The sequence below is a fragment of the Leucoraja erinacea genome, chromosome 4, assembly GCF_028641065.1.
Source record: "Leucoraja erinacea ecotype New England chromosome 4, Leri_hhj_1, whole genome shotgun sequence".
NCBI lineage: Eukaryota > Metazoa > Chordata > Chondrichthyes > Rajiformes > Rajidae > Leucoraja > Leucoraja erinaceus.
The window spans coordinates 82789557-82803975 of NC_073380.1; positions in this window are offsets into that span (position 1 = coordinate 82789557).

Sequence of the window (14419 nt, forward strand, 5' to 3'; positions counted from 1 at the left end):
GTACAGCACATATAACACCTACATCAAAATTATAATGCACTGTTCACACCTCTATAAGGGTGTTCCATCACTAACAACACCTTTGTTATACAGTACTGTCATAGAACTGCTAAATCTCTGCTGGTACATCACCCCCACCAAGCTCACCACCAAGCTCCACCAGCTAGGCCTCAGCTCGCCGATATGCGATTGGATCCTGAATTTTCTGACGGAGCGACCGCAGGCAGTGAGTGTCTCGCACCTGTCCTCCACTATCACCCTGAGCACCAGCACACCACAGGGCTGTGTACTGAGCCCCATGGTCTACTCCCTCTTCACACACGACTGTGTTCCTGCGTTCGTCACCAACACCATCGTCAAGTTTGCAGACGACACAACAGTGATTGGGCTGATCACCGACGGTGATGAAACAAAATACAGGGCGGAGGTGCAGAACCTGGCGGACTGGTGCGCACGTAACAACTTGTCACTAAACACCTCCAAGACCAAGGAGCTGATTATTGACTTCAGGAGGTCCCATAATGGAGAATACGCCCCAATCGCCATTTACGGGGAAAGTGTGGAGAGAGTGTCCAGCTTTAAGTTGCTGGGCACTCACATTTCAGAGGACCTCACATGGTCCACCAACACCGCTGGGCTGGTCAAGAAGGCACAGCAATGACTGTTCTTCCTGAGGACATTAAAAAAGACTGGTCTGCCCCAACAGCTGCTGACAACCTTCTACCGCTGCACCACAGAGAGCATATTAACGTATGGCATCTCTGTGTGGTATCTCAGCTGCACGGGGGCGGAGAGGACAGCTCTTCAGCGCGTCGTCCACAGAGCGCAGAAGATTATTGGGACACCGCTACCAGCCTTGGAGGGCATCTACCACACATGGTGCCTCAGGAAGGCCGTCAGCATCCATAAAGACTCATCACACCCTTGTAATGGACTATTCGAACTACTTCTACGCCCGAACCTCCAGACTCAGACGTTACAAGGTCTTCTACACCCGAACCTCCAGACTCAGGAACAGCTTCATTCCCAGAGCTATAGCGGCTCTGAACCAGCCCTGATCTAAATCTAAATTGTATTAGTTATTTAAGTTATGGCATCGGATGGAATCTGCATACCAAATCTCGTTGCACTTATGTGCAATGACAATAAAATATATTATTATTATTATTATTATTATTATTATTATTCAAAGGTGACACCGCCTTCACCTCTATGGTTGTAGTGCAGTAACACTTTGTTTATGTTTAAACACTGATATTATCTTTGTCCACACATTACAATCCCAGTAGCATGTTCGTTTATACCACTCCAACACTGTCAACAGCGTTATCTAAACCCTTAAGATAATACTTAGCACATGACCCTATCCCTCACACAACTACCTTTAACAAATGATGACATAAAATCAATTTTAATTCAAACATTGGTCAAAAGTTGTATTATTTTTTTCCCCACTCCCAGTGCCTCACTGAGGAAGGGATAGATTTATACCAGAATCTTTCCCTGAATGCCTGCCTACATCTCCAGAATAAAGGTAGCCAATTATTTCCAATTATTTCTTTTTTTTTTTGCTGCCAGGAATATATTTGTTCTGGCAATCATTGTTATAAAACACTGGGTGGGTTAAGCCCCAACTGATGCTAATCTAGGCTCAGCTGGGGAGAGGTGTCTGTGAATGACCCAGAGGGGAGAGGAGGGACTATCTTTTTAAAGCATTGTAATCTGAAACATGTTTAACAGTGACTTTTAAAATGAATCAAATGAACATTTTCAGAAAAACTTGCAGGGGAGTGAATCTAATTGTAGATTTCCTTTGAAGAGCCAGTATAGGTAAAAGGGGGACAATTAGCTTCATTAGTGCTGAGAGATTTCAGACATACGAGGATAGACATTCATCCTAATGTGAAGAATATGCCACCAAACATCTCAATGCTGGGGCTGTTTTTTAAGATGTGACTAATGTGACTGTAAATTTAACTAAACGTTCTTATATATCCACAGAAACCTTTTACCCTCCTGTTTATTAAATATTATTTACCCCTATTTATCACAGTTTAAAAATTATTCACAGATGCTGCCTCCATATCCCTTAGAGGAAGGGAGTCACAAAAGTCATGTCCTTCTGTGAGAGAAATGTTGCCTCAGCCTAAATGGTTACTCCTTATTATTAAACAAAGTTCCAGCGTCTACCACAAGAGCAAACATCCTCTCCTCATCCATCCTGTCAATGCTAGTTTGGGAAAATGGTAGACAACATTATGGCAGCGCACTTAAAAATAAAATCTATCCATGCAAAGCCAATGTCGTTTTGTGAAGGTAAAACCATGTTTAATCCATTTATTGGAAATCTTTGAAGAAATGATACCGTGAATGAAGGAGAAGTAAATATCCTCTACTGAGGTTTCCAGAAGGCAGTTAAATTATACTGTGAAAAGATACTATGCAAAATTATACAAGCAGGTACAATTATAATGGTTAAAAGATGTTTGGGGGGAAGTTGATTAGTTGATGAGGGAGCACTGCTCTGGGGAAGGGAAAGTAGTGAACTGCAGTATGGGAGGATCAGTACTGAGAAAGTACCACTCTGTTAGGAGGGAAGGGGAGCACTGCTGAGGGAGTGCTGCTTTGTGATATGGACATTACTGAGGGAGCACTCTACTGTGGGAGGGTTAGTAAAGAAGGGGTTGCCCATTGAGTTGGAATCCCAGTCCTGATTCCTGGGATGTCAGGACTTTCATATGAAGAAAGACTGGATAGACTTGCCTTGTACTCGCTAGAATTTAGAAGATTGAGGAGGGATCTTATAGAAACTACAAAATTCTTAAGGGGTTGGACAGGCTAGATGCAGGAAGATTGGGCCCGATGTTGGGGAAGCCCAGAACAAGGGGTCGCAGTTTAAGGATAAAGGGGAAATCCTTTTGGATCGAGATGAGAAAAACATCTTTCACACACAGAGTGGTGAATCTCTGGAACTCTCTGCCACAGAAGGTAGTTGAGGCCAGTTAATTGGCTATATTTAAGAGGGAGTTAGATGTTGCCCTTGTATGGAGAGAAGGCAGGTACAGGATACTGAGTTGGATGAACATACCATGATCATATTGAATGGCGTGCAGGCTCAAAGGGCCGAATGGCCTACTCCTGCACCTATTTTCTATGTTTCTATGAGAGAGGGTCAGTGATCTACTCTGATCAAGAAGGCTCATCAGCGTCTCTTCTTCCTGAGGAGACTGAAGAAGCTGCATCTGTCTCCTCAGAATGGTGAACTTCACCGGCGGACTTGGAGCATCCTTAAAATCACAGTATGGTATGGCAACTGGTCTGCCAGGAGACAAGAGGGGGTGAAAATTGCCCACATCACCGGTCCAGGCTCCCACTTGAGTCTAGGGCTGTCCCGGAGGGCTTCAGCATCAGGACTGCTCTCACCCCACTGGACTGATATAGGGGGCCCGCTTCAGGTCAGGGGCCCACTGCCGATCGGGCAGGTCGAGGAACAGCTTCTTTCCGGCCAGTCACTCTACTAATTACCTCGGTGACTCTCATGCCCCCCCCCCCCCCCGGACACTTATTATTATTATTTTTTTAAGGGTTTGCATGTGCTGGGGGATGTCATTTAAATTCATGCTCCTATCTGTAACTGGAGAATGGTAACCTTGCTAGGCTTTGCCCAGCTCCAGCTCGCCTCCCCTCCCTCACTACAATCAGCTGAAGAAAGCTCCCGACACAAAACGGCGCCTATCCATGTTCTCCAGAGATGCTGCCTAGCCCGTTGAGTTACTTCAGCACTTTGTATCCTTTTTTGTATATTTCCATCACCTCCAACGCTAGGCTTTGCCCATCTCCAGCCTAGCACTCCTCCCTGATGTCCCGACACCCGCCTATCCTTCTCCAGAGATCTGCCTAGCCCGACCGTTACTCTCACTGTAACTCCTTTTTTGTATATTTCCATCACCTCCAACGCTATGCCATCACCAGTAGCATCCTCCCATGTCCACCCCTTTCCTCATTCTGCAGAGACCGCTCCTCTCTGTAACTCCTTGGTTCACTCATCTCCTCCCCAGGTGCTTTCCCTTGTAATGGCAGAAAATGTAACACATGCCCCTCGATCAACCTTCCATCCAGGGACCCCAGCCGTTCTTCCAGGTGAGGTAGAGGTCACATGCACCTCATCCAACCTCATCTACTTCATCTGTTGAAGCGAGAGACTGCGACGGTTTCACCAAACATGTGTTCAGGCTGTCATTGCCTGCAGGATATCCTGGTTGTTAACCATTTTAACTCCTCTTCCCCTACCCACCTTTCTATTCGAGGCCTCCTCTGTTGCCAGAGTGAGGCAATACACAAACTGGAGGAACAGCACTTTATATTCAGTTTGAATAGCTTACAACCAATGGTATGACTATTGAATATTGAATTCTCCAATTTTAGTAACTCTCCCCCTCTCCATTCTTCCCCCACATAACCACCCCCACCCCTCTCTCGCCCCTGTGCCCCAGATGGATCTGCGCCTATCTCTATCCTCCCCTTTCACCTACAGCTTCAAAATTCTCAACTCTTCAATCCTTTTGTTCCCACACCTTCTGATGTTTTCATCCCTGGCCTTTCATCCAAACAAGTACCTATCAAGACCTCACCTGCATCAACCTATTACCTGCTTGTCCTGCCCCCACCTCTCTTCCAGCTTCCCCCACCCCTTCCCCCACAATCAGTATGAAGGTTTCTGACCCGAAACGTCACCTTTCCATGTTCTTTAGAGACACTTCCTGACCCGCTGAGTTACTCCAGCGCTTAGTGTCATTTTTTTGTAGTACTTCAAACATACAGTACTCAGCAAAAAAATTGGTTTCTACTGACCCTTCCTGTCTCTGGGAACGTGAAATGCATTTATCGCGGATAACTCCGTCATCAAGAGATTTTGCTTTATTAAAAAGGACAGATATGATCACAAGGGTCATTCAATGAATAGTGCATTTCTGAGGTTATCAGGAAAATTGCATATGTATGCGAATACAGCTGGGACAAGAGTCAAGTCAAGTCAAGTCCAGTGAGTTTATTGTCATGTGGCCCAGATTGGACAATGAAATTCCTGCTTGCTGCAGCACAACAGAGTATTGTAAGCATAAATACCAAACGGCTCAGTTCAGTTCAGTTCAATATACACATAAATAAACAGATAAAGTGCAATAGGCTGTTACAGTTCAGAGCCTGCTTGTTGGAGAGTTTAATAGCCTGATGGCTGTAGGGAAGTAGCTGTTCCTGAACCAGGGTGTACCAGTTTTCAGGTTCCTGTACCTTCTACCCGATGGTAGCGGAGAGATGAGTGTGTGACCAGGATGATGTGGGTCCTTGATGATGTTGGCAGCCTTTCTGACGCAGCGACTGCGATAGATCCCTTTGATGGTGGGGAGGTCAGAGCCGATGATGGGCGGGCAGTGGTCACAACTTTCTGCATTCTTTTCCGCTCCTGGACATTCAAGTTGCCGAACCAAGCCATGAAGCAACCAATCAGCATGCTCTCTACTGTGCACCTGTAGAAGTTTGAGAGAGTCCTCTTTGACATACCAATTCTCCGTAATCTTCTCAGGAAGTAGAGGCGCTGATGTGCTTTCTTTATAATTGCATCAGTGTGCTGGGACCAGGAAAGATCTTCGGAAATGTGAACGCCCAGGAATTTGAAGTTCTTGAGCCTTTCCACCATCGTCCCATTGATATAAACGGGATTGTGGGTCCCTATCCTCCCCTTCCAAAGTCCACAATCAGTTCCTTGGTTTTGCTGGTGGTGAGAGCCAGGTTATTGTGCTGGCACCATTTGGTCAAACGGTCGATCTCACTACTGTACTCTGGCTCATCACCATCCACAATAGTGGTGTTGTCGGCAAACTTGATGATGCAGTTTGCACTATGTCCGGCTACGCAGTCATGAGTATAGAGTGAGTAAAGCAGGGGGCTGAGCACGCAGCCTTGAGGTGCTCCCGTGCTGATTGTTATCAAGGATGACACATTTCCACCAACATGGACAGACTGTGGTCTGTGGATGAGGAGGTCAAGGATCCAATTGCAGAGGGATGTGCAGAGACCCAGATCTGAGAGCTTGGTAATGATCAGGGGATGATGGTATTAAATGCCGAGCTGTGGACAATGAATAAAAGCCTGACATATGAGTTTTTGTTGTCCAAGTGGTCCAGAGCGGAGTGGAGAGCCAGTGAGATCGCATCCACCGTTGATCTGTTGTGGCGGTAAGCGAACTGCAGTGGGTCGAGGTTCTTGTCGAGGTAGGAGTTGATATGCATCATAATCATCTCACTTCATCATCACATACGTTAGGGCCACTGGTCGATAGTCATTTAGGCACGTCACTTAGCTCTTCTTGGTCACCGGTATTATTGATCGTGTGTGGGCGTGGCGCCGATGGACGAGAAGCTGAAGCAAAGAAGTCAAAGCCAAAGAACCGAATGGAAACGAGGCCGAAATGCCAAAAAAACGAAAGAGTACGAAGACGAAACGCCAACTAACGGAAAGGATGGAACGCTTAAATGCAAATTAACTGAAAAGCTGCCTCGCCTAAAAGCAAACTAACCGAATGGCCGCTCTGTCGAAATGCCACCTACCCGAAAGTTGGCGTCGCCTACAGGCCAACGGACCGACTGCCGCTCAACAGAAAAGTCCAATAACGGACATGACGTTGCCGGGGGGGCGGGACTTGTCAGCGATTGGTCCAGACCCCCGCGTCCATCACATCACATTGAACATTGACCCACACCTCCGCTCCACTTGACTGACAGCCCGTGCGTGGCCGTGGGAAAGTGGGGGCTGTCCCGAGGGATGTGCACCTTCGGCGGCTTTCAACTTGGTGCTTCGGTTCAGATTGCCTAGTAACCTATGGCTTGTGTGGGAAAATAACACCCATGCCCCCGTCTCGCCTTCTCTCTCCCCTCTTCTTCTCCCTCTCCCTCTCTCTCTCTCTCTCTCCCTCTCTCTCTCTCTCTCTCTCTCTCTCTCTCTCTCTCTCTCTCTCTCTCTCCCTCTCTCTCTCTCTACCTCTCTCTCTCTGCCTCTCTCTCTCTCCCCTCTCTCTCCCCCTCTCTCTTTCCCCTCTACTTTCTCCCCCCCCTCTCTTTCTCTCCCCTTCTCTCTCTGTCCCCTATCTCCCCCCCTCCTCTCTCTGTCCCCCTCTCTCTTTCTCTCCCCCTTCACCATCTCCACCTTGCCTCTCTCCTCCATCTCCCGCTCCCCCTTCCCTCTCTCCTCCGTCTCCACCGGCGGGAGCGTTCGCCCACCCAGAGTCACTGACCGCGATGCACCGCCATCAGACCCCAACCCCCACACCAGGGTGATTCCCCCCTCCAACCCCCAGACCCTGACACCCACACTGGGTGATTCACCCCCACCCCAGCCGCGGGGACAGACAGCTCAGGGCATAGTAAATTGCTAAAAAAACATGGGGGGGGGGGACACACATTCCCTGGGCGGGCCGATGACAAGTGTGCATGACAACGAACAATTTTATCTCCTCCCACTTCACCTCGCCCTCCCCCCCCTGACACCAAGAAGCACGTTTTATTTATTACCGTCTCGTTGCTCGCGGAACGCACACAAGCTCTCATGAGGCGGTAGGTGGCGTTTCGACAGAGCGGCCATTCGGTGAGTTTGCTTTTAGGTGATGCAGCTTTTGGTTAGTTTGCTTTTAGGCGTCCCATCCTTTCGGTTAGTTGGCATTTCGTCTTCGTACTTTTTCCGTTTTTTGACGTTTTAGCCTCGTTTCCATTCGGTTCTTTGGCTTTGATTTCTCATCCGTCTGCACCACGTCCAGGTACCACTATTGATGCCCTCTAAAAGCAGGTGGGAACCACAGGCCTCAGAAGTGAGAGGTTATAAATGTCCATAAAAACTTCAGCCAGTTGGTCCGCACAGTTTTTTAGAACACGACTGGGTATGCCATCAGGTCCAGGTGCTTTCCGAGGGTTCACCCCTCCTGTAGGATCTTATGACATCGGCCTCTGTGACTGTGACTGAAATACCATCACGGCGAATGGGGGTTCAGGAAGGCACATTAATGTTCTCCCTGTCAAAGTGTGCATAAAATGCATTGAGCTCGTCAGGGATTGATGCTTCGCTGACACTTGAGCTGCCTCCCGATTTCACCTTGTAGGAGGTGATGGCATTCACGCCCTACCACAGTTGCCGAACATCCATCTCATCCTCCAGCTTGGAGCGGGTCCCTTTTGGCCCTTTTGATGGCCTTACCAAGGTCGTATCTGGACTTCTTGTGGACCTCTGTATCTCCAGACCTGAATACCTGGGATCTGGACCAGAAGAGTGCGGATCTCGTGGTTCATCCAAGGCTTCGGGTTAGGAAACACTCGGAAGGTTTTTGTTGGGATGCAGTCCTCCACACATTTCTTCATGAAGTCTGTGACGACTGTGGGTATTCATTCAGGTCTGTGGGTATTCATTCAACACAAGCCCCCAAAATCGTGTTCACTTCACACAATAAACCCAGGTCAGAAGAAGGGTTTCGGCCCGAAACGTTGCCTATTTCCTTCGCTCCACAGATGCTGCTGCACCCGCTGAGTTTCTCCAGCACTTTTGCTACCTTCGATTTTCCAGCATCTGCAGTTCCTTCTTAAACACAATAAACCCAGCTGTGAGATTCATGTTCGATCAACTGTTTGCTTGAGACCAGGAATGAGAATGGGGAATGGTTTGTTCCCTCCTGTATGGATAACCTAAAGATAAATCTAGCTCAAAGCCGCATTTTTATGTGGGAAGTGGGGCCAACAACGTGATCCCTTCTCCCATGGATCCTATATCCATTGGTACCGATTCCTCCATTGACCACGAGTTCCTTAACCCACCGAACACAACGCTGAAGCAATTCAAGGCAATTTTACAGAACACAAAATCTAACAGGCGCGGTCAGCTGGACACACCGAACTCTAGCCTGAGCCATAAGTGCTCGTTGCAAAGAGCCCGCACCAAAGTCTAAGTTATCTGCAGAAATATCCGAGCGATATCAAATCCCTTTAAACAACATGCTGAAATCCTTGATAATTTAAAAAATTGGTTATCAGATCAATTCCAATTTAATTAAGCCCAAGTCTTCATTTGTGAGGACATTGATTACAATGTACTATTATTGTGGCCAGCAGTTCCATGGTGTTCAATTGTCAATCAATTACTGTTACATTATTCTTCCTATGATCTGTTATAAATACAGAGGGGTCAAGGTAAGAGCGTTCACATCGCGGCCCTGTTTCCACTAATCTTTCCACCACCACACACAAGAAGCATAAGAAGCGCAAGATGGACACCATTGTATGCAGGCACAGAACCCGCTATCAAAATATGGAGGGGACCGGGGGACAGGGGGGGGGGACACAATTTCTTAAACCACCAACCCCGACAATGGGACGGATCTCACGTGCTTCTTAGGATGCCTTTAATCAAAATTTCACGTTGCGAAAAGGTGAATTAGGCCCCATACGAACGGGCAGTACTTTTCCTGCCGATATGGGGTTTAAATTCACTGCAACCGCAACGTTCCAAACGATCGCTTTCCACAAAATCCCACTCGCAAGTTGATTTAAATGCCCATTAATTTGGTATGTTAAACAAAATTCCTTCCTTTGATAAATCATGACAATGAGATGTGTCCCAATCCCCGTGTGTGTGAATTTTGTGCGAATGTTATTTGGACACTTAGGCGGGTTTAAAACGTCAACCTTTTTACTGGAGGCTGTTGCAGATGCAGCGAGACCTGGTTCAGCCATGGTAAATCATTGAACGGAAGGCATGCAGCTGCAAGAAAGAAAGCGAAAGGTATGTTAGCTTTTATTGCAAAAGGATAATAGTATAGGAGTAGGGAGGTTTAATAACAGGGTCTCTGAACCCGCGACCTTGCGTACAGTTTTGGGTCTTTGATAAAGACATTACCATAGAGGGAGTGCAGGTACGGTTCACCAGACTGATTCCTGGGATTAAAGGGGCTGTCTTATGAACCCTGTATGGATAAAATTTTCTCTAGAAGTTAGCTCATTTTGAGGGGATCTTTATAAACTTACAAAATTCTTAAGGGGTTTCTAGATGCAGGAAGTTGTTCCCGAGGGGGAAGTCCAATCCACTGCAATTAACGAAAGGGGGAAATCCTTTAAAACCGAGATGAGAAGAACTTTTTTCACACAGAGAGTGTTGATTTAAATGGACTCTAATTTACTCTCTGCCACACTAGGGTTCCATTTGGCCTATCATTGGCTATATAAAGAGGGATTTAAGATCATGTTTAAGGGGATCATTGTGAATTATTTGTGGATACTATTGGATGATCACCATAGGCTATTTAAAAATGTTCGAAGGGCCGAATTACTGCTGAAGAAATGGATAGATGTTTCTAGTTTAGATCTAGTAATTGAGTTTTGTAATTAGCTACAATTAGGTAACTAACTAATTATATGCTTTAATTTCAGGTCATCCAAGTAAGATCATTTCATATTTGTTTCAGAATGCTTCAATCTATAATAACTGAAAATGGTATTCAGTTCTCTTAATTTTTAAGAAGGTTATGGGCTTTTGACTGCACACGATCACAGCTTTTGTGTTAAGTCAATGGAAAAGCAATCGGGAACAAGATGCTAATTTCAGAGTATGAAAATGGCCATAACTGTTTTAATACTGAAGATATGAAAGTGAATTAGGTGTCAAATTAAACTTCTTTTTATGCTTTATCTGATGGGATAAATTGCAGACTTGATTTTTAAAATCTCAAAATTTTGTAACATTGCTAAAATAAGATAAGGAGGCCAGTCTGCTCCACCAACCAGTGAGATGCTCCGTCGGTTCCACTAACCGTGATATCTCCTCAGGTCTGACGTTTTCAGCTCCCGCTCAGAGCCTGTGAATGTTTGGGGAAGACCGCGAAATGTCTGCCGATTCCGAGCAGATGAACCGACTCCTCGCATCTGGGCTCGAATTTTGAGGTTCGGCGCTTTACAATTGTAATCAATCAATCCCAAGAGGTCTGTGGCCTGACTGTGATGCAGATAAACAAACAAACAGCGACTGCCTGCATCTGTTTATTCAACTCGAACAGGAGGTGCCCCGGACTCAACTTTCCCCGAGGTTATCACACTTTCATTGATTTTTATTTGGAAAGAAATAAGAGGATGGTGTAGAAAACAAACATCTTGGCTCTGTTCATGAATTTTAAAGTGGAATAATCATATGCCACAGTGAGCTGGCTGTTAACTAAACTGCCTTTGACAATGCCTCCAGATCGCTGAAGCCAGGCGAAGTGTAGTGGGTGTGGCAAATTAGATTTACCAATACTGAGGACAAAGACATTACAAGAATTCACGACAAAGGGACGGCTTCACGTGGGTGATCAGAGTCAGAGATCGCTGATACCTGGAATCTGTTAGATGTAATCGCTGGAAATATTGATTACAAATTATTACAAGGGATTACAAAAATAAAGCCCCTGTCCCGCTTAGGAAACCTGAACGGAAACCTCTGGAGACTTTGCGTCCCACCCTAGGTTTCCCTGCGGTTCCCGGAGGTTTTTGTCAGTCTCCCTACCTGCTTCCACTACCTGCAACCTCCGGCAACCACCTGCAACCTCCTGGAACCGCACGGAAATCTTGGGTGGGGCGCAAAGTCTCCAGAGGTTTCCGTTCAGGTTTCTTAAGAGAGACAGGGGCATTAGTGTTCCACAAAGTATGTCCGAGTAATTCAGAGTCATTGGTGGAATCATTAGAGTAGTAGGAATTGGGCAAAGCAAAACGCAGTGGGGAGTAGCCACTTCCCTAGCTCCCTAGTGATGTAGGTGGAGAAATTGAGAAATAGCAAGGGTCTCGACCCGAAACGTCACCCATTCCTTCTCTCCAGAGATGCTGCCTGACCCACTGAGTTACTCAAGTATTTTGTGTCTACCTTCGAATAGCATAGACCTCCTGGGGTAACTTAATCACTCTTCCATGAAATAGTGTCATGTATCCCATACTCCCACCCGAGACAACAGTGTTAACTCCATCAACACGGAAACATTTCTCCAGCATTTCTCCAGTACCACCCTTCCCACAGTGTGGCACTTCCTCAGTACTGATCCGCCCACAGAATGCCCTCAGTGTTGTCCCTCCGCCAGTGCATTGCTCCCTCAGTACTGCCCTTCCCACAGTGTGGCAATCCCTCAGTATTGTCTCTCTCGCAATGCAGTGTTCCTTCAGCACCACCCCTCTCATTGTGCAGCACTCCCTCAATACTGTCCCTACTCCAGTGCATTGTTCTCTCAGTACTGCACCTTCCATTGTGGCAATGCCTCAGTAGTGTCCCTTCCACAGTGTGGCAATCCCTCAGTACTGCCCTTCCACAGTGTGGCAATCCCTCAGTAGTGTCCCTTCCACAGTGTGACAATCCCTCAGTAGTGTCCCTTCCACAGTGTGACGATCTTTCAGTACTGTCAATCCCGCAATGCGGTGGTGCTATCCCATCATCACCTTTCTCACCTTCCTCAATATTGCCCTTCCCATAGTGAGGCGTTTCCTTAGTTCTCCCTTCCCACAGTGCGGCACTCCCTCAGTACCACACTCCTACACTGCGGGACTCCCTCGGTGCTGTCCCTCTTGTTCTTAGCTGAACATTGATATAGACATATTGGAGCAGGAGAGGCCATTCATCTCCTGGAATCTACTTTACTATTTTGGTACCAAGGAAAAGGACATGACGGTTGGTGAGATCCGTGTAGGGGATACTAATATGGTTGGGCAGATTGAGATCAAGAAGGTTGTGGTGGGTGAAGAGCATTAACATGGATACATTGCCTGGACCTGATGACACCTAGCCCAGAATATTGAGAGAGACAAGAGAGAGAACATTGCAGAGGTCTTGATGGAGATCTCGGTATGCCCTCTAGCCACAAGCAAGGTCCCATCAGACTGGAGAGTAGCCAGTGTTGTTCCTTTGTTAAGGAGGGGAAGTAAAGACAGTCCAAGAGATTATAATCTGATGAGCCTCATGTCAGTTGTTGGGAAACTATTGGAAAGGATTCTTTGGGATTATTTGGACTTTTTCCGACTTCACTGGTTATGCCTTATGGACCTGACTGATTTTGTTTGAGGAAATGACAAAGATGATCAATGAGAGTAGGGTAATGGATGTGGTTTCCATGGATTTTCTGGTGCTCAGAAAACAATCTGGCTCTGAACACCAGGAAAACAAAAGAGCTCATTGTCCATGTGTGGAGAGGGTCAACATCTTCCGGTTTCTCGGCGTCCATATCGCTGCTGATATCTCCTGATTTTAGTAAAAGATTTGATAAAGTCCCTTATGGTCGGCTGAACCACAAGGTTAAGATACATGGGTTCCACAAAGACTTGGTAGTTTGGATTCAGAACTGGCTTGCACATAGAAGACAAGGGGTTGTGGTGGAAGCATGTTATTCTGGCTGGAGTTTCCATTGAGAGCTCCTATCATTTTCCTAAATTTCAGTGAATAGAATCAAACCAGTCTCGCCTCATATGACAGTCTTGCTATCCCAGGTAATCAGTTGGAACTTTTGACACACTCTATCTATGGCATGTAACTCTTTATTTGGTAAGGAGACCAAAACTGCAGAGAATATTTCATGTGTGGTCTTCCCAAGGCCTTATGTAACTGCAGTGACAACCTCACTCTTGTAGTCAACCCCTCTTCCAGTGTAGACCAACAAAGAATTATAACTGATTGCCTGTATTCCTCTACCCCACCACACTTCTACATGGTACTTTCTGAATGTATTAGTAGAAGAGTGATTTTATGTTTTCTGCTTGCTGGGAGAAAATGTTCCAAGCTGGATGGAGCAAAATTAGTGGAAAGATAATAAAATATTGATGCTGATTTCCAGGACATTTGATTGGGGCTGGTTAAGGGGCAGCCAAGGGAAAGACAGCAGGCCCATCATCACACTAGAAACATATCCTCATACATCTTAAAAATAGCTAGAATGAAACTATTTCTTCTCACCAACACTTCCAAATGAATTATTCAGGGAAAAGTTACCTTCACATCCAGAGGATATTGGTTTAGGAGAACCATTTGAAATTTAGATGGGAAGAAGTTTTATTCCATAAAATCTATACCAGTCTCTTCAGCCCATCAGGTATGTGGTGAGCATCAAAAACCCATTAACAGCAATGCCATATTGCTTATTCACCCCACATTCTCACAAAATCCCCCCTCCCCCAGGTTGTAAACCAGGGACAATTTAAAGTGGCCCACTAGCCTACCAATCTGCGGGTTTTGGGGGAGTTTACGAAAACTGGAGCATTCTGGAGAAGTTCATGTGATGACAGGATACAGTGTAAACTCCACTTATTCTGGACCAAAAGTCAAGATTTGAACCTTAGGTGGCAGCTTTGATCACTGACCCGATGGTTGTACAGATGTACACCTT